Source organism: Schistocerca piceifrons, chromosome 2 (genome assembly GCF_021461385.2).
Source record: "Schistocerca piceifrons isolate TAMUIC-IGC-003096 chromosome 2, iqSchPice1.1, whole genome shotgun sequence".
NCBI lineage: Eukaryota > Metazoa > Arthropoda > Insecta > Orthoptera > Acrididae > Schistocerca > Schistocerca piceifrons.
Genome location: NC_060139.1, coordinates 895,724,005 through 895,748,050, shown reverse-complemented (window position 1 = coordinate 895,748,050; position 24,046 = coordinate 895,724,005). Strand labels below are relative to the sequence as shown.

General features: G+C 43.7%; 1 protein-coding gene across 1 annotated transcript in view; it reads right to left on the bottom strand.

Moving 5' to 3' along the window:
* The window catches only part of LOC124777352 (lactosylceramide 4-alpha-galactosyltransferase-like), an 89,363-nt gene that overhangs the window by 30,048 nt on the left and 35,269 nt on the right, over positions 1-24,046 (bottom strand). The window lies entirely within an intron of this gene.

Sequence of the window (24,046 nt, the reverse complement as noted above, 5' to 3'; positions counted from 1 at the left end):
GACACTATCTACTAGATCATTTATATACACTCCTGGAAATTGAAATAAGAACACCGTGAATTCATTGTCCCAGGAAGGGGAAACTTTATTGACACATTCCTGGGGTCAGATACATCACATGATCACACTGACAGAACCACAGGCACATAGACACAGGCAACAGAGCATGCACAATGTCGGCACTAGTACAGTGTATATCCACCTTTCGCAGCAATGCAGGCGGCTATTCTCCCATGGAGACGATCGTAGAGATGCTGGATGTAGTCCTGTGGAACGGCTTGCCATGCCATTTCCACCTGGCGCCTCAGTTGGACCAGCGTTCGTGCTGGACGTGCAGACCGCGTGAGACGACGCTTCATCCAGTCCCAAACATGCTCAATGGGGGACAGATCCAGAGATCTTGCTGGCCAGGGTAGTTGACTTACACCTTCTAGAGCACGTTGGGTGGCACGGGATACATGCGGACGTGCATTGTCCTGTTGGAACAGCAAGTTCCCTTGCCGGTCTAGGAATGGTAGAACGATGGGTTCGATGACGGTTTGGATGTACCGTGCACTATTCAGTGTCCCCTCGACGATCACCAGTGGTGTACGGCCAGTGTAGGAGATCACTCCCCACACCATGATGCCGGGTGTTGGCCCTGTGTGCCTCGGTCGTATGCAGTCCTGATTGTGGCGCTCACCTGCACGGCGCCAAACACGCATACGACCATCATTGGCACCAAGGCAGAAGCGACTCTCATCGCTGAAGACGACACGTCTCCATTCGTCCCTCCATTCACACCTGTCGCGACACCACTGGAGGCGGGCTGCACGATGTTGGGGCGTGAGCGGAAGACGGCCTAACGGTGTGCGGGACCGTAGCCCAGCTTCATGGAGACGGTTGCGAATGGTCCTCGCCGATACCCCAGGAGCAACAATGTCCCTAATTTGCTGGGAGGTGGCGGTGCGGTCCCCTATGGCACTGCGTAGGATCCTACGGTCTTGGCGTGCATCCGTGCGTCGCTGCGGTCCGGTCCCAGGTCGACGGGCACGTGTACCTTCCGCCGACCACTGGCGACAACATCGATGTACTGTGGAGACCTCACGCCCCACGTGTTGAGCAATTCGGCGGTACGTCCACCCGGCCTCCCGCATGCCCACTATACGCCCTCGCTCAAAGTCCGTCAACTGCACATACGGTTCACGTCCACGCTGTCGCGGCATGCTACCAGTGTTAAAGACTGCGATGGAGCTCCGTATGCCACGGCAAACTGGCTGACACTGACGGCGGCGGTGCACAAATGCTGCGCAGCTAGCGCCATTCGACGGCCAACACCGCGGTTCCTGGTGTGTCCGCTGTGCCGTGCGTGTGATCATTGCTTGTACAGCCCTCTCGCAGTGTCCGGAGCAAGTATGGTGGGTCTGACACACCGGTGTCAATGTGTTCTTTTTTCCATTTCCAGGAGTGTATATTGTGAAAATCAATGATCCCATAACACCCCCTTGTGGCACGCCAGAGGTTACTTTAACGTCTGTAGACGTCTCTCCATTGAGAACAACATGCTGTGTTCTGTTTGCTAAAAACTCTTCAATCCAGCCACAAAGCTGGTCTGATATTCCGTAGGCTCTTACTTTGTATATCAGGCGACAGTGCGGAACTGTACCGAACGCCTTCCTGAAGTCAAAGAAAATGGCATCTACCTTTCTTTCTGAAAGAAGGTTGGTTCTAATCAAGATTCCTTACTATTTTCGAGTTGTTTTCTACAAAACCATACTTTTCAACACAATCTCCGTTCAATGCGACGACCTTGCGCCACCTGTATGCCATCATGGTACCATTCTACTGGTCGTCGTCGGTGCCAGCGTCTTGCTGCATCAATAATCTCCCATCTACGTATTGTGTCCCAAACAGTGCATCCTCCATTGGGTAAAACTTGCTACTCTCTATGGAGAGGCGAAAAACCCACCAAGCACACACCTTTGAGTACCCGAACAGGGGGACGAGTGTTTTAGCGTTAGCAATAGAGACGTCCAGTTCTGCAGTGATCCGCTGATCACCTCGAATGAGTGTCCGCACGTTCCAACAAAGCTGCAGTCACAGCTGAGTGCGGCTGGCCGGCGCGCGAGAGATCGGGCAGGTTTGCACGACCTTGTTGCGATGATGACAGGTGCCTCGCCCAACAACTCACCGTGCTTTTGTAACTGGTAGTTCCCGTAAACATTTTGCAAACATTTATGAATATCTGCGGTGCTCTGGTTTCCCTCAAAAATAAACTCAATGACAGTTATCTGTTTGGAACGTACCTCCATTACAGACGACATTTTGAAGGTTACATATAGCGCCGCCACCAATCCGAAATTCATAAAACTATATGATCTGAAGCGCAAGTATTCCACCATGTTCCACAATAAATTCTCCATTATTTCATCCGAAACTGGCCGAGGAAAAAAATGAGTTGCATTACTTATTGAGCCGGCCCCGGTGGCCGAGCAGTTCTAGGCGCTTCGGTACGGAACCGTGGGACTGATACGGTTGAAGGTTCGAATCCTGTCTCGGGCATGGCTCTGTGTAATGTCCTTAGTTTAGTTAGGTTTAAGTACACTACTGGCCATTAAAATTGCAACACCACGAAGATGACGTGCTACAGACGCGAAATTTAACCGACAGGAAGAAGATGCTCTGATATGCAAATGATAAGCTTTCCAGAGAGTTCACACAAAGTTGGCGCCGGTAGCGACACCTACAACGAGCTGACATGAAGAACGTCTCCAACCGATTTCTCATACACAAGCAGCAGTTGACCGGCGTTGCCTGGTGAAACGTCGTTGTCATGCCTCGTGTAAAGGGGAGAAAAGTGTACCATCACGTTTCCGACTTTGATAAAAATAGGATTGTAGCCTATCGCAATTGCGGTTTATCGTATCGCAACATTGCTGCTCGAGTTGGTCGAGGTCCAATGACTGTTAGCAGAATATGGAATCGGTGGATTCAGGAGGGTAATACGGAACGCCGGCTGGATCCCGACGGCGTCGTATCACTAGCAGTCGAGATGACAGGTATCTTATCCGCATGGCTGTAACGGATCGTGCAGCCACGTCTCGATCCCTGCGTCAACAGATGGGGACGTTTGCAAGACAACAACCATCTGCACGAACAGTTCGAGGACGTTTGCAGCAGCATGGACTATCAGCTCGGAGACCATGGCTGCGGTTACCCTTGACGTTGCATCACAGACGGGAGCGCCTGCTATGGTCTACTCAACGACGAACCTGGGTGCACGAATGGCAAAACGTTATTTTTTCGGATGAATCCAGGTTCTGTTTATAGCATCATGATGGTCGCATCCGTGTTTGGCGACATCGCTGTGAACGCGCATTGGAAACGTGTATTCGTCATCGCCATACTGGCGTATCACCCCGCGTGATGGTATGGGGTGCCATTGGTTACACGTCTACATTTCAGCAGGATAATGCACGACCGCATGTTACAGGTCCTGTACGGGCCTTTCTGGATACAGAAAATTTTCGACTGCTGCCCTGGCCAGCACATTCTCCAGATCCCTCACCAATTGAAAACGTCTGGTCAATGGTGGCGAAGCAACTGGCTCGTCACAATACGCCAGTCACTACTCTTGATGAACTGTAGTATCGTGTTGAAGCTGCATGGGCAGCTGTACCTGTACACGCCATCCAAGCTCTGTTTGACTCAATGTCCAGGCGTATCAAGGCCGTTATTACGGTCAGAGGTGGTTGTCCTGGGTACTGATTTCTCGGGATCTATGCACCAAAATAGCGTGAAAATGTAATCACATGTCAGTTCCACTATATTTGTCCAATGAATACCCGTTTAGGCGGCCGGAGTGGCCGAGCGGTTCTAGGCGCTACAGTCTGGAACCGCGCGCCCGCTACGGTCGTAGGTTCGAATCCTGCCTCGGGCATGCATGTGTGTGATGTCTTTAGGTTAGTTAGGTTTAAGTAGTTCTAATTTCTAGGGGACTGATGACTCAGGAATTAAGTCCCATAGTGCTCAGAGCCATTTGAACCATTTTACTTACTGAACTGCGCTGGTATGTATTAATTGTATTTTGCCGGATGCGAGTCAGAGAGTAGATCGCACACCGCCATGCATAAAAGAATCATTGCATTATTCTACTGCTTATTAGCTTGATGCTAAAAGAATGAAAATATTTTGTCTCTGTTCTTCTTTGTCCTGTGTCTATATAGGAAGTAATTTAGTGTTCATAAGACAGCTATTTCATGACGGATGAACTGTAATTATTCTGTATCGAAAAAACCATTGGAAAAGTATAGAAACAGTAGTTCTAGTGAGAAATTGTAATTTCTAAGCATTAATTTTGATAATTAGAAATTTCCTGACTGCTCATAAGCTACGTTCTTTTTTACTTTTTCTTTTTTTTCTTTTTCCCCAAGCGTTTGTGAAGGAATACAGACTGGTAATAGTTATCAGCTCATGGTCTGGCCGAGCGCGGCCTGCAATTTTGGATCAAGCTTTACACTCTGCTACTGGCTTAAAGAACGATTTAGTTATTTTTACGGCGACCAAATACTGTGGACCATTGGCTGAAAATGATGGATATACATAGCACTAACACGTAAATTCCAACAGTAAGTAATATTTTGTGTGAGATATTTAAGTACATAATGGATCACCATTTACATTCAGTATGGAACTTTATTGAAAATAAAATCCAAAATAATGTGCGAGAAGTACACTCAAATTCAAAAAATATTTTTATTGAAGAAGTAATGATAAAAATATTAGTCTTTCTTTTAAAACAATTCTCACAAATTCTGACAGAAAAAGGAAACTCGATCAGAAACTGCACTTAAATGTTGATATTAATTCTCCATACCGTGCCCGTACAAACATTTGACGCATCATGACACCTGCTTCTTTACGAGGTGCATTCAAGTTTTAAGGCCTCCGATTATTTTTCCAATTAACTACTCACCCGAAATCGATGAAACTGGCGTTACTTCTCGACGTAACCGCCCTGCAGACGTACACATTTTTCACAATGCGGACGCCATGATTCCATGGCAGCGGCGAAGGCTTCTTTAGGAGTCTGTTTTGACCACTGGAAAATCGCTCAGGCAATAGCAGCACGTCTGGTGAATGTGCGGTCACGGAGAGTGTCTTTCATTGTTGGAAAAAGCCAAAAGTCACTAGGAGCCAGGTCAGGTGAGTATGGAGCATGAGGAATCACTTCAAAGTTGTTATCACAAAGAAACTGTTGCGTGATGTTAGCTCGATGTGCGGATGCGTTGTCTTGGTGAAACAGCACACGCGCAGCCCTTCCCAGACGTTTTTGTTGCAGTGCAGGAAGGAATTTGTTTTTCAAAACATTTTCGTAGCATGCACCTGTTACCGTAGTGCCCTTTGGAACGCAATGGGTAAGGATTACGCCCTCGCTGTCCCAGAACATGGACACCATCATTTTTTCAGCACTGGCAGTTACCCGAATTTTTTTGGTGGTGGTGAATCTGTGTGCTTCCATTGAGCTGACTGGCGCTTTGTTTCTGGATTGAAAAATGGCATCCACATCTCATCCATTGTCACAACCGACGAAAAGAAAGTCCCATTCATGCTGTCGTTGCGCGTCAACACTGCTTGGCAACATGCCACACGGGCAGCCATGTGGTCGTCCGTCAGCATTCGTGGCACCCACCTGGATGACACTTTTCGCATTTTCAGGTCGTCATGCAGGATTGTGTGCACAGAACCCACAGAAATGCCAACGCTGGAGGCGATCTGTTCAACAGTCATTCGGCAATCCCCCAAAACAATTCTCTCCCCTTTCTCGATCATGTCGTCAGACTGGCTTGTGCGACCCAAGGTTGTTTCGGTTTGTTGTCACACGATGTTCTGCCTTCATTAAACTGTCGCACCGACGAACGCACTTTCGACACATCCGTAACTCCATCACCACATGTCTCCTTCAACTTTCGATGAATTTCAATTGGTTTCACACCACGCAAATTCAGAAAACGAATGATTGCACGCTCTTCAAGTAAGGAAAACGTCGCCATTTTAAGTATTTAAAACAGTTCTCATTCTCGCCGCTGGTGGTAAAATTCCATCTGCCATACGGTGCTGCCATCTCTGGGGCATATTAACAATGAATGTGGCCTCATTTTAAAACAACGCACATGTTTCTATCTCTTTCCAGTCCAGAGAAAAGAAATCGGAGGCCTTAGAACGTGAGTGCACCTCGTATACCTTCGTTAAAGAATGGTGCTGCATTGTGGGTTGTTGACAGCATCCTTGAGCCCGACGTCGCTCGTTAAGTCTGAGGACGTTATCTTGGGAAAGAGAAGAAAGTCTTTTGTGCCATATTTGAACTTCAGGGAGAACGCTGAAATATCTCCCAGAAAGTCTGAGTTCTCCTTCGTTCGATCCACAGTAGGGTGTTGCATAATCGTGAAGGTAGATTGTTTTGTGTGATCACCCGACGCTGTTTGTTTTGGACTGATCCTCAGAGTTTCATAAAAACCTCATATAAATCTGTGATGCCACAGTAGTCTCATGCGTTACTCTCTTGAACTCTGTTGTGAAAATTCCTTGACGTTCCCAAAAAATTCTAACCTTTTCTTGTGTGGTTTGACAGCTTGTGTTTATTGGGCGAAAGAGTATACTTTAACTCTATGGACTGTTTTTTACTTACTGAGTTCACATATCGCATCCATGTTTCGTTCCTATTCACAGTTCTTTCTATCCAGAAATTCTTCGTTCTTCTCACGAAAGTGAACACTTTCTCGAGTTTTGTGATCATAGTTTGAACATTTGGTACCCACCGTGCACGGAACTTGTGGTAGCGTAACATCTCAGTTACAGTGTTTAAGAAGGTTGCCCTTGAATCTGAGGCACATCTTCATAAAGTTCGGAATTTATGAACTGACGTCCCACACGCACAATTTCCAAAACAAATTTTCCAAATTCATCAGTCACATTTGATTAGATTGCGAGGTGTCTCTTGTTTAGATGGGTATTTATTTTTCAATTTTACGTTTACTGAAACTCGGCAGATAGCCGAAATCAATTCGCTAAATTAAGCAGTGCTGTAGAATAAGCTGGCTGTGAGCAGGAAGCCGATTCTCACGGCCGGAGAGATATCAATTATACCATATGCCGCGATGGTGAACCACGAGAATGGAGAGGGTATCGCGAGACTTCGACCGAATGTTACTCGACAGTAAAGATGTAGGGCAACCACTAGAGTCATGGTGCGAAGCGCCGGTTTTACCTTAATAGATATCAGTAATTAATTACGTCTTTTGGCGTAACTGTGTGACATTACAGCCTTTATCCCTGCGATTTTTAACATGTAAAAGTTTTTTTTTGTATTCGCGTCAGTATGTGCGAACTTTTAACATATACCAATGAATGTTGTAACCAGATATCTTTGCCGCGCTCCTGAAAAGCGCAGAATATCACGATAGCTATAAACTGTTATACGCTGCTATCGATCAGTAAAAATAACAATTGCCAATTTTTACTTCTGCAGGGAGCCGCGCCGCTCTCTAGCTGTTCTGTGAATGTGTTGCGAGTCGGACGCAAAAGTATTGTGCTCCATACTGATATAATCATTTTATTGTAAATTTAAGAGTTTAAGTGATTAAAAATATATGTAGCCACAAACAAGCGAGAATGTGTATCATGAAAATTCGCTCCACCGCCACAATGGGTGGCCATGTTAATGTAAGTTTCCGTTTCATAATATAATACTTGAAGCCTTGAAGTTTATTTAATTTCAAAGAAAATCTCTCAACCTTATTTTGATTAATTATACTTGTGATAATCTTTTCTGTTTAAAAGATTTATGCAGCTTATGATCCAGCGTGTGTTCTGTCGGAACAGGAGGCTGTCGTGACGACATCGTTATAGTATTTATTCCAAGTTCTTTCAGTTCCGTTTATATGTTCGTACAAATCCAATTAGTTGGTCCCTTAGGTTTCTTTCATATAACTTCCGTCTGTTTTCTCCGCGCGATTTTCCTCCGAAAAAAAAATTTCTGTTCATTTTTTAGTAATTTTCGATATCGCGAATGAGAAAAGACAGCCGCCTCCTGCTCCGAACGGAACACCACGACTTTTCTAACGTCGGAGAGTACCGCACGAATTTTCCGCCAAAAGGTAATAGAATTTCTTAAAGCTGGATCAATTACACATGTTGCTGCGGTTCTCCGACAAATCTGGTGTGATTAATAGTAATTTATTCTGTCACGACAAAAAGAACCAATTTTATTTTTACCAAAGCAACAAAGCTTTCAATTAAATTACTAAAAATCATACCAGATCTGACGCCCGAACAGGGACTTGACTAAAATATTGAAAGTGTCACGGTACTAATATATGATTGTCTTATTTCATGTATCGCTCTTTGGAACCCAATGCTGCATAAAATTACGGATGAGCAATAAATATACGCAATATTGAAGGACGCGGAATTTACACAAATATCTTGGGATTTAATAAGACGCAGATTTGCAGTTTTGAAGACAACGCCGAGTGAGTACCAAATTTTCGTTTGCCATAGTTCTGTCTAAAGAGTAGCTCATTTGACCTTCAAATTCGACCTCACTCTATCCTTTCTGTAGCTTAACGTAAAAAACCACTTTTTTTCTACGTAAATATTTGAACATTTTCTGTAACCTTTTGCTTGACTATTTGTTTTATACTGAAGTTAGTATTCTCGTGTAAGTTCAAGATGGATGCCATTTCAGTCTTTTCTGTGTAACAGCGTTGGCAATCAATTGTTTCAACGGCGTTGACTCCATCTTGTCTTTTTGCTACGGACGTGTGTCAGTTATTACCCACGTAACATTAGACATTTGGCGAACGCGCCGCGACTTTAACTTGCGCGGCAAGAACAATTAACAATCAGAATTTCAGTCGGCAGTACCCATTTTAAGTTGGCAATAGTTGAATTTCATTATGGCGGACGGACAATCGAGCGCGAACTCTGCAGACGAAAGCGACGGCACTGTTAACAAACATTACCGACTCCGCTCACGCGGAACGACGGCCAGGACAGACGACAGACAAGAGGTAGTTAACGTGGACGACACTCAGCAGGAAACACCCACCTCCCCGATAATGGTATCAATTGACATTGTCAAAACGTTACAGGAATTGATACTAGACAGACAGGAGAGGGAACAGCGCGAACGTGATCGCGAACAACGTGAGAAAGACAGAGACAAGTTTTTATCAGAGTTGAAAACTGATATGACAACACAGATTGACTCAGTTAGGAATGACGTAAATACCACCATTGATGCGAAAGTAGGTACCCTCACTACGCAAGTAGGCTCTCTCACAGCGAAAGTAGGTACCCTCACTACGCAAGTAGGCTCTCTCACAGCACAGATAGATTCGGTTAAGGGTGACGTCACGGCGCAAGTAACCACTTTGACAACACAGATAAGCACTCTGAATAACAAAATTGATAAAATTGGTCAGAATCTCACAACTCAAATCGAAGCGTGTCGCAAAGAAACCGATTCGGTAAAACTTACGTATAAAACAGTTGCACGACAGGTAGACGAGTTAGCGACAGCGGTAGCCACTGTAGAATCAAAAGTAAGTGCAATGGCGAATGACATTTCGGACCGAACTATTGAGGAAAGAGTTAACAGTAGTGTTGCTTCGCACACTAAAGCACTTACCGAACATTACAAAGAATGGATTAATGTACAAGAGAAGCTTGTTGAGGAGAAGGTTACACGTGACTTGAAAGATGTTAAATCCGCAACCTTAGACATATTATCTGCACCCGGCAGTTCAGGAGACACTGTTTGTATTGAACTAGGCCAAATTAGACGAGTGTTTACCCGGGATTTGCCGGAATGGCGGAAGCAAGTAACAGATGAGATATCCGACCTGAAACAGCAAATTCAAACACTACAGTATGATAACCAGAGTGACGGGAAACACTCACTACCTTCTGAGCCAGATGAACATCAATACCAGACAACACAACACACCACAGTACATTCCGCGACCGAAAAATGAATTTAACGATCCACACAACAACAACACTGAACAATTGACACTCACAACCCTCATGAAAGAGGAGAGTGTATTGAAACACAGAGTTTTTCAACCATTCCAACCGGAAAAGCGAAATATTCATCCAGTCGTTTTCCTAAAGAACTTTTCAGGAGTCTTTCCAGCTGCCTGGAATGACAAACAGAGAATACAATTCATTACCGGATATATGCAAGGAGAAAGTGCTATATGGGGAACCGAGATGGTTGATAAGTGCAAAACATTTAGCGAGTTTGAGAAGAACTTTTTAAGCAAATTTTGGACAAGTGGTGATCGGGTTTTGTTAGAAGAAGTTGTTTGACCTTACGCCATTTGGGATCTGTTTCTTGGAGTACACGCATCTGCTTGCAGAGCTGAAGGAAATACTTTCTATGTAGTGGGTCTTTCATTAGAAGAACGCCTTCGCAAAGAGGTCTACAACGCCGAACCTTTCCATTCGAACAGTGGCGGACTTCGCCGGTACTTTGAAAAGTACTTGAGAAAGATACAATATTGGGACACTCCCATAACAACAAAAGATGTTATTATGATTCTTAAGTCAAAACTACCCATTTCCATACGCGAAAGATTAGTGAACGTGTCAGAGGAAGATCAGGACGCATTTTTATCCGTCCTTGATTCGCTCGATCTTATACACGAAGACGCGCGTGCGAATGCTAACCGTAAGAACAACAACGCAGGCACGTATTCGAATGGAAACGGTAGTAATGGAAATGGTTCACACGAAATACAATACGGAAACAAACAGTACAATAACCGCAATAGAGGCCGAAACAATGGTTACCGTAATGGTAAACACAAAAACAAGCATTACGGCAACCAACGGTACAATCCAATATACAACACGCAACAACAGTATTACGGGAATGCCCCATACCAATCAAACAATAACGGTAGTAACTTCTACCAGAATGGGAACAAATACAAGGGTAAACGTTGCAACAATCAAAATTGCGGAGGTCAGCCACCTCCACCACAACCCTATGGGCAGCCACAACATCAGCAACAACAGCAATACACGCCTCAGCAACAACCATTCATGCAACAACAACAGTACACGCCACCACAACAGGACTTTAGATACAATAACAATAAACCAAGAAAACAATACAATCCACCGGTATATTTTACGCAGGCAAGTAATGTACCGATTTTTCAGCCTGGTAACCAAGTGCAGTACCAACAAGGGTTTGATACAAATCAACACACACAATGGGTAAAAAACCAGCGAGAATGGTCAAGTGATGTGACAGAAGAATCAAATCAGTCGCATCACAAGAAAGCGGAAAACTAAAGGCAGCACCTTTTCGCCTCCTTGGGGATGCTGCGGGACATAATGGGGGCAAACTCGACCTTGAACGACTTAACGTAATACGTTATGATCGCGACACTGACTTGAGAGACGATTTGTTGCAGGAAAATATTGAGACAGACTTGAATGACGTATGGGAAGACGAAGTACAAGCAATGACTAAAATTTACATAGCCAATACACCAATAGATGCTATTATTGATACTGGTGCAAACGTAAATGCTTTATCGCTATGTATGTTTAAGAAAGTTTCTGCAGGGATGAAAATTTTAACGTTACCAGTACAAGGTTGTTCAGTAACAGGAGCGGTAGGATCTTTATCACAGCGAGTCAATTTGCAAGCTCAGGTACCGATAAGGATTAATTCTACTTCTTTCGTGTGTGTATTTCTAGTAGTTAAGAATTTGTCAGTGTCATGCTTATTAGGGATGGAGTTCCTGAGGAAGAATAAGGCAGTGATTGATATAGAAAAGGGTATCTGTACAATCCGAGTAAGTGAACAGGAGGTAACGCTGCAATTGTTGCGCGGCAAGGTCAAAAGAGTCAACACTGAGCACAAAGTTTAGGTACGCAGACTGGTACAGCGAATGTTTTTGAACCAAGCACACATGACAAGACAGGGTAACAGTTGGACGGATTTTGATACTGATGACGGACTTCCGACTAGAGAAGAGATTTTGAATAAAGTAAGCGAATCAAGTGAACTTGATTACATACAAAGGCAAGATTTACTGCACTTACTTATGAAGTATCTTCATGTCTTTTCTTCGAAACCTGGAGTAATACGTGACTATGAATATGACATGAAGGTCGCTCCCCATTCTACTTTTTGCAAGACAACGTACTCTGTCCCGTATGCAAGGCGCGAGGCTGTGAAAAATGAAATACGTAAAATGCTTAAGTGAGAGATCATTGAACCGTCAGACTCACCTTACAGTAGTCCGTTATTGCCAGTTTTGAAGCAGGATGGTAGTGTACGTATACTTTTGGATGCAAGAAACAAATAAAATAATTAATCTAGTAAGAACTCGACCTGAGGCTATGGATGAACAATTACAAAGGTTTCATGGAGTAAAATTCCTCACATCGGTAGACTTGAGATCGAGCTACTGGCAGGTCAAGATGACATCACAGTCTCGAAAATATACAGCGTTTATATTTGCAGGTAGATCATACCAATTCAAAGTAGTTCCATTTGGTTTGAATGTGAGTTCTGGCGTATTCATAGCTGCACTTGATCATGTATTAGGACCTGAACTGTTGGATCGAGTAACAGTGTATGTTGATGACTTACTGATTGCTACGAAATCTTGGGAAGAACATTTAGACATAATAAGCAAAGTTTTCCAGAGGTTTGTTGACTATGGAGTCACAGCTAATCTACATAAGTCTAAATTTGGTAAAAGCGAGATTAAATTTTTAGGACATCTTGTATCATCACAGGGAATTACCCCAGATCCAGACAAACTAGCAGCTATTAAAAACTTTCCTGTGCCCTCTTCTGAACGCCAGTTGAAAGGCTTCCTCGGAATGACTTCCTTTTTCAGAAAGTTTATTTCGGACCAGTCGATGAACAGTCAAGCATTGCATGATCTTCTAAAGAAAAATACTCACTGGCATTGGACGCCAGAGTGTCAGGCAGATTTTGATCGCATTAAACAAGCACTTCTTAACAGCAATATTTTGTTCCATCCAGACATGGATAAAGAATTCTGTATTTCGTCAGATGCTTCATTTCAGGGGCTTGGTTCTTGTTTGTTTCAAATAGAAGTAATTGATGGAAAAGAAGAGATAAGAGTTATCAGCTTTGCAAGTAGGGTTCTCACAGAACGTGAGAGGTCATACTCGGTGACAGAGTTGGAGGCTCTGGCCATTGTATGGTCCTTTAAAAGGTTCAATTACTACATCCATGGTCGGAAAATTAAGGTCTTTTCTGATCACCAAGCTCTTAGTTTCTTGCTCTCGTGTAAACTTCTTCATCCTCGTCTTACACGATGGAGTCTCTTCTTGCAAGAGTATGATTTCGAAATGGTATACATCAAGGGTAAAAACAACATTATCGCGGATGCTTTGTCACGCATGCCGCAAGGACTTCCCGAGTCCAGTGAACTTATCGAGCAGATGTCTAACTACCGAATTCTTCTAATGAAAGACCCACTACATAGAAAGTATTTCCTTCAGCTCTGCAAGCAGATGCGTGTACTCCAAGAAACAGATCCCAAATGGCGTAAGGTCAAACAACTTCTTCTAACAAAACCCGATCACCACTTGTCCAAATTTTATAAACTACACAACGATGTTTTATTCCATCGAACTTCTCTCCTCTCTGGTAGATGGTGTGTGTGTATACCACACGCATACGTTGAACACCTTGTCTGGTACACACATCTTTCCTGGGGTCATTATGGACCTGAAAAATGCAAACGAAAGATTTCTGCGTATTGCTATGTACCAAACTTGCACCATCGAATCCACAAGTTGTTAAGTACATGTCTTATCTGCCAGAACGCAAAACCCTTCAACCATTCGAACCTAATTCCTCTGAATCCAATTGTTACTGAGAGACCAAATCAAGTTCTGGCCCTTGATCTCGCCGGCCCCCTGCCGCAAGGGAGGGGAGGGGTGAAATACCTAGTCGCATTGATGGATCTTTTCACAAAACATGTGAGACTTTATGCAGTGAAATCATCCAGTGCACTTCCGATCATCCGTCGAATCGAACAAGACTATTTTCCTCGATTTGGCAAGCCGGAGGCCATTCTATCAGATAATGCATCGAATTTCACTGGCAGACAATGGCGCAATTTTCTTGCCAGACATGGCATCAAACAAATACTTATATCTCGTTTCAGACCGCAATCTAATCCCACCGAACGTATCTTCAAAGAGTTCAACAGATTCATTCGAACCTATATACCTAATCGACAAACCCGTTGGATTGACTTTGTATCTTCATTTGAGCAGATTGTCAACAATCTTCCACACTTCTCAACTGGATTTACACCTGCGGAATTAATGACGAGTCATCGGGAAAAAAATGAATGGTTAGATCCCATACCTAAAATTGTAGAACCAGAATTAGATTTAGATGCAAAACTTGGGCAAGCATTGGTATCCTTAGCTGTACAGGCGAATCTACGCAAGAAGTCTTAAGACAAGAAAGTATCTAAGGCTCTTACATATGATATTAATGAAAAGGTGCTTTTACGGACACATTTTAAGCCATCGAAGTTGTTGAAAAGAAATCGGAAATGGAGGCTATTGTACGACGGACCATTTGTAGTAATTAGAAAACCACATACAGGATGTTATCTAATAGCGCATCCAGCATCTGGCAGAATTAAAGGATTGTATCACCACCAGGATCTCAAGAAGTATAACGAGGCAAAGTAACAAGCAAAGGAACATTAGCCTAAGGTTTAACCTGTGAAACACTTCGGTATTCAAACACACCAATACGAGTACTCACACTTTGGCGAAAAACTATGGAGGTAATTGAAGATTTGATTTATTATGGCGTACGAAAAGGAAAGCACATTCCATTTGAGAGGACAGATTCTCAGTTAGTTTTAAGTTAGTCATAGGTGTAAGCAGTCAAAGTTGGCTGTTGGCATTGAGAAATGCCGTTATTGGTGAAAGGAGATACGGAAGGAAGTAGCAGATTGCCACCTTCCAACTCCAATGAATATACACTCCTGGAAATGGAAAAAAGAACACATTGACACCGGTGTGTCAGACCCACCATACTTGCTCCGGACACTGCGAGAGGGCTGTACAAGCAATGATCACACGCACGGCACAGCGGACACACCAGGAACCGCGGTGTTGGGCGTCGAATGGCGCTAGCTGCGCAGCATTTGTGCACCGCCGCCGTCAGTGTCAGCCAGTTTGCCGTGGCATACGGAGCTCCATCGCAGTCTTTAACACTGGTAGCATGCCACGACAGCGTGGACGTGAACCGTATGTGCAGTTGACGGACTTTGAGCGAGGGCGTATAGTGGGCATGCGGGAGGCCGGGTGGACGTACCGCCGAATTGCTCAACACGTGGGGCGTGAGGTCTCCACAGTACATCGATGTTGTCGCCAGTGGTCGGCGGAAGGTGCACGTGCCCGTCGACCTGGGACCGGACCGCAGCGACGCACGGATGCACGCCAAGACCGTAGGATCCTACGCAGTGCCATAGGGGACCGCACCGCCACTTCCCAGCAAATTAGGGACACTTGTTGCTCCTGGGGTATCGGCGAGGACCATTCGCAACCGTTTCCATGAAGCTGGGCTACGGTCCCGCACACCGTTAGGCCGTCTTCCGCTCACGCCCCAACATCGTGCAGCCCGCCTCCAGTGGTGTCGCGACAGGCGTGAATGGAGGGACGAATGGAGACGTGTCGTCTTCAGCGATGAGAGTCGCTTCTGCCTTGGTGCCAATGATGGTCGTATGCGTGTTTGGCGCCGTGCAGGTGAGCGCCACAATCAGGACTGCATACGACCGAGGCACACAGGGCCAACACCCGGCATCATGGTGTGGGGAGCGATCTCCTACACTGACCGTACACCACTGGTGATCGTCGAGGGGACACTGAATAGTGCACGGTACATCCAAACCGACGTCGAACCCATCGTTCTACCATTCCTAGACCGGCAAGGGAACTTGCTGTTCCAACAAGACAAAGCACGTCCGCATGTATCCCGTGCCACCCAACGTGCTCTAGAAGGTGTAAGTCAACTACCCTGGCCAGCAAGATCTCCGGATCTGTCCCCCATTGAGCATGTTTGGGACTGGATGAAGCGTCGTCTCACGCGGTCTGCACGTCCAGCACGAACGCTGGTCCAACTGAGGCGCCAGGTGGAAACGGCATGGCAAGCCGTTCCACAGGACTACATCCAGCATCTCTACGATCGTCTCCATGGGAGAATAGCAGCCTGCATTGCAGCGAAAGGTGGATATACACTGTACTAGTGCCGACATTGTGCATGCTCTGTTGCCTGTGTCTATGTGCCTGTTGTTCTGTCAGTGTGATCATGTGATGTATCTGACCCCAGGAATGTGTCAATAAAGTTTCCCCTTCCTGGGACAATGAATTCATGGTGTTCTTATTTCAATTTCCAGGAGTGTATATGTATGTGAAATATTAGGTTAAGCAATTTCTTTTTCAGCCCTCAAGATGGAATGTTAGTCTTTAAGTGTACAGAGTACAGGCTATTGCGTGTAAACTGTGCGTTATTGTAATACCGCCATGAGCTATACCTTTTGTTAGCGCGATCTTCAGAATTAAACAGATTTGTGTAGCCAAGTGTTTGAACTGTCAAAAGCAGTAAATAACAGAGAGAGAGAGTATCACGTAGTATTTGATAGTTTTCAGGAGATTCAATCTCAGATTCAAAGTATCATCTACGAACAGTAAGCCTCATAAAGATTTAATAGCTAAGCAACAAAGCATTTCCTTCATTCTGTTTTACAACAGCTGTTAGGTCATGTAGTTGAGAGTGCCACTACATGGAAACATATACGTCGTACTGACAAGTCTGAAGTATTCCTGATGGTAAACGTTTCTTCTTTAAACATGTAAGATGCATTAAAGTAATTAGCTATTTCACAGCCAAGCCCGACAATCGCCCAGAAGGAAGCGTGAGAAACTAGAAAGCTGTCACCAGATATGACTCACATTATGATAATAAAACTAAGATCTGATATTAGATTAAAGAATAGCCACTTGAAGGCACACGTGACGCATGTCATGCATCTAAGGTCACAAAAATATCCTAGTGTAGTTGTGCTAGAATTTGTATATGTATATAGTGTATTTATGTTCATATTTGATCCTCTCCTCTTCCACTTCCCCATCCTATCCCATTAAAAAAAAGTGAGGATTAGAATTTGACAGGCTCATCTGAGTGCTCTTTAGACGGTTGAAGTGCAAACGAAATCTGTGGGAGAGATCCGTTAGCGAAAGTTTTGTTCTAATCGCGTATCGCGAGTAGCAATGTTGAGAGATTATAATACATTCCGCGAGTAGTACTTGCAGCCAGTAACTTTATGAAGCATGAATCTTCCGGAGAGAAATGCATGAGTATGCTCGACCAGTAGAGACAGGATTTGCTCAATCTGTGCTCTACATAAACAGTGACACTAAATTTTGATTAGAAACGAAATAACAAGCTGCTTAAAAGATTTGTTTTTAAAAAAATTTTACCTTTGTAAAAGGGAGAGAGAATAACCGAAATAATCGTGCCTTGATGCACAAGTAGTGGTATTCAATACGCTAATACGGCGTGGCGTGACTGAAAAGGTTAACAGAATTTTGCGACTGCAAGCAAACTTAAGAAATGTATGTATGTATGTATGTAATTTATGGACATTGTTTAATCTTGTAATGTATTTACCTGTGAGTAACTTGAACTGTGAACTTTGAAATCACAATGTGAGATGGGAGATGTGAATTTGCAGACACTCTAAGACGTTCTAAACAAAATGCGAGTGATAAAGTGTACAAAATACGTGTGCAGTGACATGTGTACACGCAAGTGCAGGTAGTGACAGCGATCACAGCAAAACATTTTGCAAACTATATGTAAAACGTTGGCTTCACTTACCTGTGTGTAAGCAGCATGGCAGGTCGCAGGGACTGTCGTGTGAAATCCTCGAAACAGACGGTGGTATTTTCTACCCAAGTTTTCGATACGCCGATCGACGATGGAGAAAGGACACTAGACGTGTGTTTTCCGCCTGTTCTCATTTTAGCAGAGCGCGAGTGACACACGTTAAACTTCATACGAGCATACACGAGCGCGTGTTGCACTGGACTAGTAACCGGCAACAGCGCGGAGCTGCTTGCAATTGGACTCAACAATTAACATTTGAAACAACCGACGCCCGCGCTGTGGAGGCGTGTCATTGACCTTAGAATGTTTTCCGTCTCACAACTACGCAAGAGACATTGCTAAAGCTATCACAGTGAAACTTAATTATGAACTTTATTTATTCTGTAAAAAGAGAAGTCTTAGCTTCAAATTAATTTCCATTTAATCAGTCACGTCGGATATTTTGCGATAGATAGTTAAATAAAGACAAGGCATTACTGAGCACTGAAACGTTAACTGGAGGGGAAGGTTATCAATCCTGTGCAGAATCCTATAAAACCTTTACCTGTAAGTCTACATTATAGCACGAACCTAACACAGGTTTCTTTCTGTTTATTTGCATGTAAACGACATGACGCTTGATGCGAGACACTAGAGAGGCAACACGAGCGAACACAAAAAAGACGCTACCCAGGGTCGTGACCTCTCGGACGACGCCGCTCACCGAACGAGAATAGACGTTGCAGACTCCGGTTAAGTGAGCGTGTGACAAATAAAAGTGTACAGTGTAGTGTCAAGTGAAACGTCCTGATTAACAACGACATTCTAAAAGAATCTAATGAAACGGATAAAAAAAAAAACATTACGAGACCAAACAGGTCAGGCCGGCCGAAGTGGCCGTGCGGTTAAAGGCGCTGCAGTCTGGAACCGCTAGACCGCTACGGTCGCAGGTTCGAATCCTGCCTCAGGCATGGATGTTTGTGATGTCCTTAGGTTAGTTAGGTTTAACTAGTTCTAAGTTCTAGGGGACTAATGACCTCATCAGTTGAGTCCCATAGTGCTCAGAGCCATTTGAACCATTTTTGAACCAAACAGGTCACAGACAATTTTAGAGGACTGTTTAAGTAATTATTTCAATGTATCTGTGTATGTTTGTCTACTGGCATGTTTTGTTTTCTATATAGAGTATTATTCATTTATCTTTGTGTGTGTTAGACTTAAGATTGTTTTTTGTCATATTTTGTTTCACAGTAACAGCAATTAAGATAACAGTGCAAGGACACGTTACAATGAACTGAGAGAAGTGCCAAAGTGCACAAAAGACACTGAAAGACTATTTGTTTTCGTAACTGTACTGGAAGCATAAAATAACTAGATGACAAACTCATTCCAATTTTATGTTAGAACGAAAGTAAACAGATGATAAATCACAGTAATGTCTTGAAACTACATGTGAGTCCTGATGATCCTTCCGGAATCATCATGCCTCACATGGGAGGCATTGCGACATTGCAGCCTTTATCACTGCGATTTTTAACATGTAAAAGTTTTTTTTTTTGTATTCGCGTCAGTATGTGCGAACTTTTAACATATACCAATGAATGTTGTAACCAGATATCTTTGCCGCGCTCCTGAAAAGCGCAGAATATCACGATAGCTATAAACTGTTATACGCTGCTATCGATCAGTAAAAAAAAAAAGATGCACTTATGTTTAAAAATAACAATTGCCAATTTTTACTTCTGCAGGGAGCCGCGCCACTCTCTCGCTGTTCTGTGAATGTGTTGCGAGTCGGACGCAAAAGTATTGTGCTCCATACTGATATAATCATTTTATTGTAAATTTAAGAGTTTAAGTGATTAAAAATATATGTAGCCACAAACAAGCGAGAATGTGTATCATGAAAATTCGCTCCACCGCCACAATGGGTGGCCATGTTAATGTAAGTTTCCGTTTCATAATATAATACTTGAAGCCTTGAAGTTTATTTAATTTCAAAGAAAATCTCTCAACCTTATTTTGATTAATTATACTTGTGATAATCTTTTCTGTTTAAAAGATTTATGCAGCTTATGATCCAGCGTGTGTTCTGACGGAACAGGAGGCTGTCGTGACGACATCGTTATAGTATTTATTCCAAGTTCTTTCAGTTCCGTTTATATGTTCGTACAAATCCAATTAGTTGGTCCCTTAGGTTTCTTTCATGTAACTTCCGTCTGTTTTCTCCGCGCGATTTTCCTCCTAAAAAAAATTTCTGTTCATTTTTTAGTAATTTTCGATATCGCGAATGAGAAAAGACAGCCGCCTCCTGCTCCAAACGGAACACCACGACTTTTCTAACGTCGGAGAGTACCGCACGAATTTTCCGCTAAAAGGTAATAGAATTTCTTAAAGCTGGATCAATTACACATGTTGCTGCGGTTCTCCGACAAATCTGGTGTGATTAATAGTAATTTATTCTGTCACGACAAAAAGAACCAATTTTATTTTTACCAAAGCAACAAAGCTTTCAATTAAATTACTAAAAATCATACCAGAACTGGTACTAGGAGCCGTAATAGGAGCCTGCGGATCATCAGGGCTTTACTGCAATATACTCTTCATGACATCCAGTCTTACAAATGTACTGTCTCTGATGGACACACGTCCAGATCGTCTGCTCTCAATACTCTTGCATCTCTCTCTCCACATCCACCACTGCTGGCGGCTCACCTCCAACTGCGCAACGCTACGCGCTGTTCTCATCCCACTGCCAAACACTACGCAAGCGAATATTCCAGCAATGAGTCCAACCAGCCACAGACTGCACACAGCACAGTCAGTGATTTTCATTCAGAGCGCTACGTGGCGTTACCAACATAAAAACCTAAACAACCTACTTATAAACAGTAACAGCTTAGTACACTGAAGAGCCAAAGAAACTGGTACATCTGTGTAATATCGTGTAGGGCATGCAGAAGTGCCGCAAAACGACGTGGCATGATCTTGCCTAATGTATGAAGTAGTGTTAGAGGGAACTGACACCATGAATCCTGCAGGGCTGTCCATAAATCCGTAAGAGTACGAAGGAGTGTAAATCTCTTCTGAATAGCGCGTTGCAAGGCATCCCAAGTGCCAGTGTTTCAACTCAGAAGAGTATTCCCGGTGCCACTCTGTAGAAATTCTGGACGTGTGGGGTGTCGTATTATCCTGCTGGAATTGCACAAGTCCGTCCTAAAGCACAATGGACACGATGGATGCATTTGATCAGACAAGATGCTAACTATGTGTCACCTGTCAGAGTCATATCTAGATGTATCAGGAGTCCCATATCTCTCCAACTGCACTCGCCCCACACCAATTCAGAGCCTCAATGGATTCATGGATTCATGAGGTTGTCTCCATACGCGTAAACGTCCATCCACTCGATACAATTTGAAACGAGACTCGTCCGACTAGGCAGCATGTTTCCAGTCATCAACAGTCCAATGTCGGAGTTGACGGGCCCAGGGCCAGCCGCGGTAGCCAAGCGGTTCTAGGCGCTTCAGTCCGGAACCGCGCGACTGCTACGGTCGCAGGTTCGAATCCTGCCTCGGGCATGGATGTGTGTGATGTCCTTAGGTTAGTTAGGTTTAAGCAGTTCTAAGTTCTAGGGGACTGATGACCTCAGATGTTAAGTCCCATAGTGCTCAGAGCCATTTGAACCATTTTTGAACGGGCCCAGATGAGGCGTAAAGCTTTGTGTCGTGCAGTCATCGAGGGTACACTATCATGAAACAAAAATTAAATGTAACTCAACAATAGCTCTAAGCGCTGTTTGGATAGTGTAAGTTCCCATTACGGAAGCACGCTGTATATGTAATTTTTGTTTTTTAATTTTAATATTTTAGGTTCGGAGTATCAAAAATACGGATGAATGGAGGGGACTTTAAAGCCCAAACATCTATATCAAAATTTGCATCGAAACGAAAGAAACTGAATACTGTACTGTGTCGCTTTTAGTAAGAAGTATTAGTAAGTTATAATAACAATCGAAATCAATTAGTCTGCATGAAAAAATATTTAACTGTTACGTTGTGTCGTCTGTTCCACTTAAGGGACGGAGTGACGTAAGAATTCAGAGACAGGTCTTACGCAGGTTTACTGTTACTTTTGTGATTGGCACACTGTGCCACATAGTACTTACACGAAAATTACTGGCCATATTAGAAAGCTGTTGCTTTTATTTGAAGACCCAACTCTCTTTATATGACATCATACCACATAGTTGACGACGGACGAGATAAGTATCAGCGCAAAATATAAAGAATATAAAGAGATATTAAAATCCAGTTTTGTATTGTATTGAACTGGGGGCCTAGAAACGACGGAGAGGCTTCGTCACCACCGTAGCCCTCAGTGGTTCACAAACCCACAACAGGCTACAGCAGTCCACTCACCTCACCGCCACTCCACATCGAACCCAGGATTATTGTGCGTTTCGGCCCCCAGTGGACGCCCCCCCCCCCTTCCACCCCCACCCCACCCCCACGGGAATGTCGCACATCAGAAGGTATAACCCCAAATGTTTGCGTGGTAGAGTAATTATGGTGTACGCGTACGTGGAGACAGTGTTTGCGCAGCAATCGCCGACGTAGTGTAACTGAGGCGGAATAAAGTGAACCAGCCCGCAATCGCCGAGGCAGATGGAAAACCGCGTTAAACACCATCCACAGACTGGCCTGCCCACCGGACCTCGACACTAATCCGCCGAACGAATTCGTGCCGGGGACCGGCACGCCTTCCCTCCCGGAAAGCAGTGCGTTAGACCGCGCGGCTAACTGGACGGGCTAAAATCCAGTTACTGTGAAAGTAAAGAAAATTTGGTTACAGCTACGTAGACTGATGAAATTTTGAATGCAGGATGACACTCTGCCATAGTACTACAACACTATGATTATAAAATTTTGATATTTTTAGGAGTTTACATGAGTTTATAGAGAAGATAACAGTTCATAAAGCAGACAATGGAGACGTCTTAGAATGTCTGGTGGCTATAACTATTCCTACATCAGTATAGGAAGACAATGGGACGATGCTATATGTATTTATGTACCTTGTAGATAAAAATACGTAGTGTTCTAGCAGAGGAATTTCGTACACAAATGCTATATTTAAGGTCACATTGCTTTGCTGAGACAGACTTTACTAAACTCTACTCTGTTGTTAATGCACCGTAGTCTTTTTCAGCCCATTGTGAAACAACGTCAGAACTGTGCGGAGTCAATACTCGTTTGTGAAATAATATTACTGCTACTGTGGCAGTTCGTTAACGTCGTTTCATTTATAACGCTGCGTGAAGATATTGAGAGAAACTGCAGACGAGGCTACCAGTCGAAGGCTGCGTTTTTTAATTGGGACGCTGACACAGTGGGAGCTGATTTTCACGCTATAATTAGAATCTCAGGACAAAAAATTTGCATCGGCAACGGAAATCGCACCGAAAGCTAAAGCATATACAACGTTCTGGCATCTACCCATTGTCGCAGAATTCTTCCAATAAATGTCTCGACTGCGCTCATTTCGCCTTCATGAGTTACGTATCCCTAATTATTGCTCAGATCAGGCAAAATTATGTATTTATAGATGGAGATTCAGTAAAGTTCAAGAGCTTTTCTCTGCACAGACATGTTTAATTACAATTCCGAGAAGAGTTATTCATATTCTTAATGGGTGCTGTCGACGGCCAATTACGGAGACGACGAACTGTCTCCACTCTTTGCATTTTCTGACCTATTCTCCACAGGAGTTCGTACAAGACTTCCCTTTTCCTGATTGATATAAAGATACGTATTGTTCTTCTAATGAGGTACATACGAATAACCTGTTAGAGGGCAATATTTTGACAACCTTATTCGAATCCATCGCAAAAAATCCCTAAAAAATTGATTGTATATAGCCTGGAAGTCAACTTTCTTGTAACATGTCATAGTCCAAGTACCCCTTCGAATATCTGACACTTTGCCCACTATCGTTCATGTTCTCAGTATACACATCATGCCTATATAGCCATACCAACAATAGCAGGTACTGCCGATAGTCTTGTACTGTATGCGAAATTGATTTTGTCGCCATTCATAAATA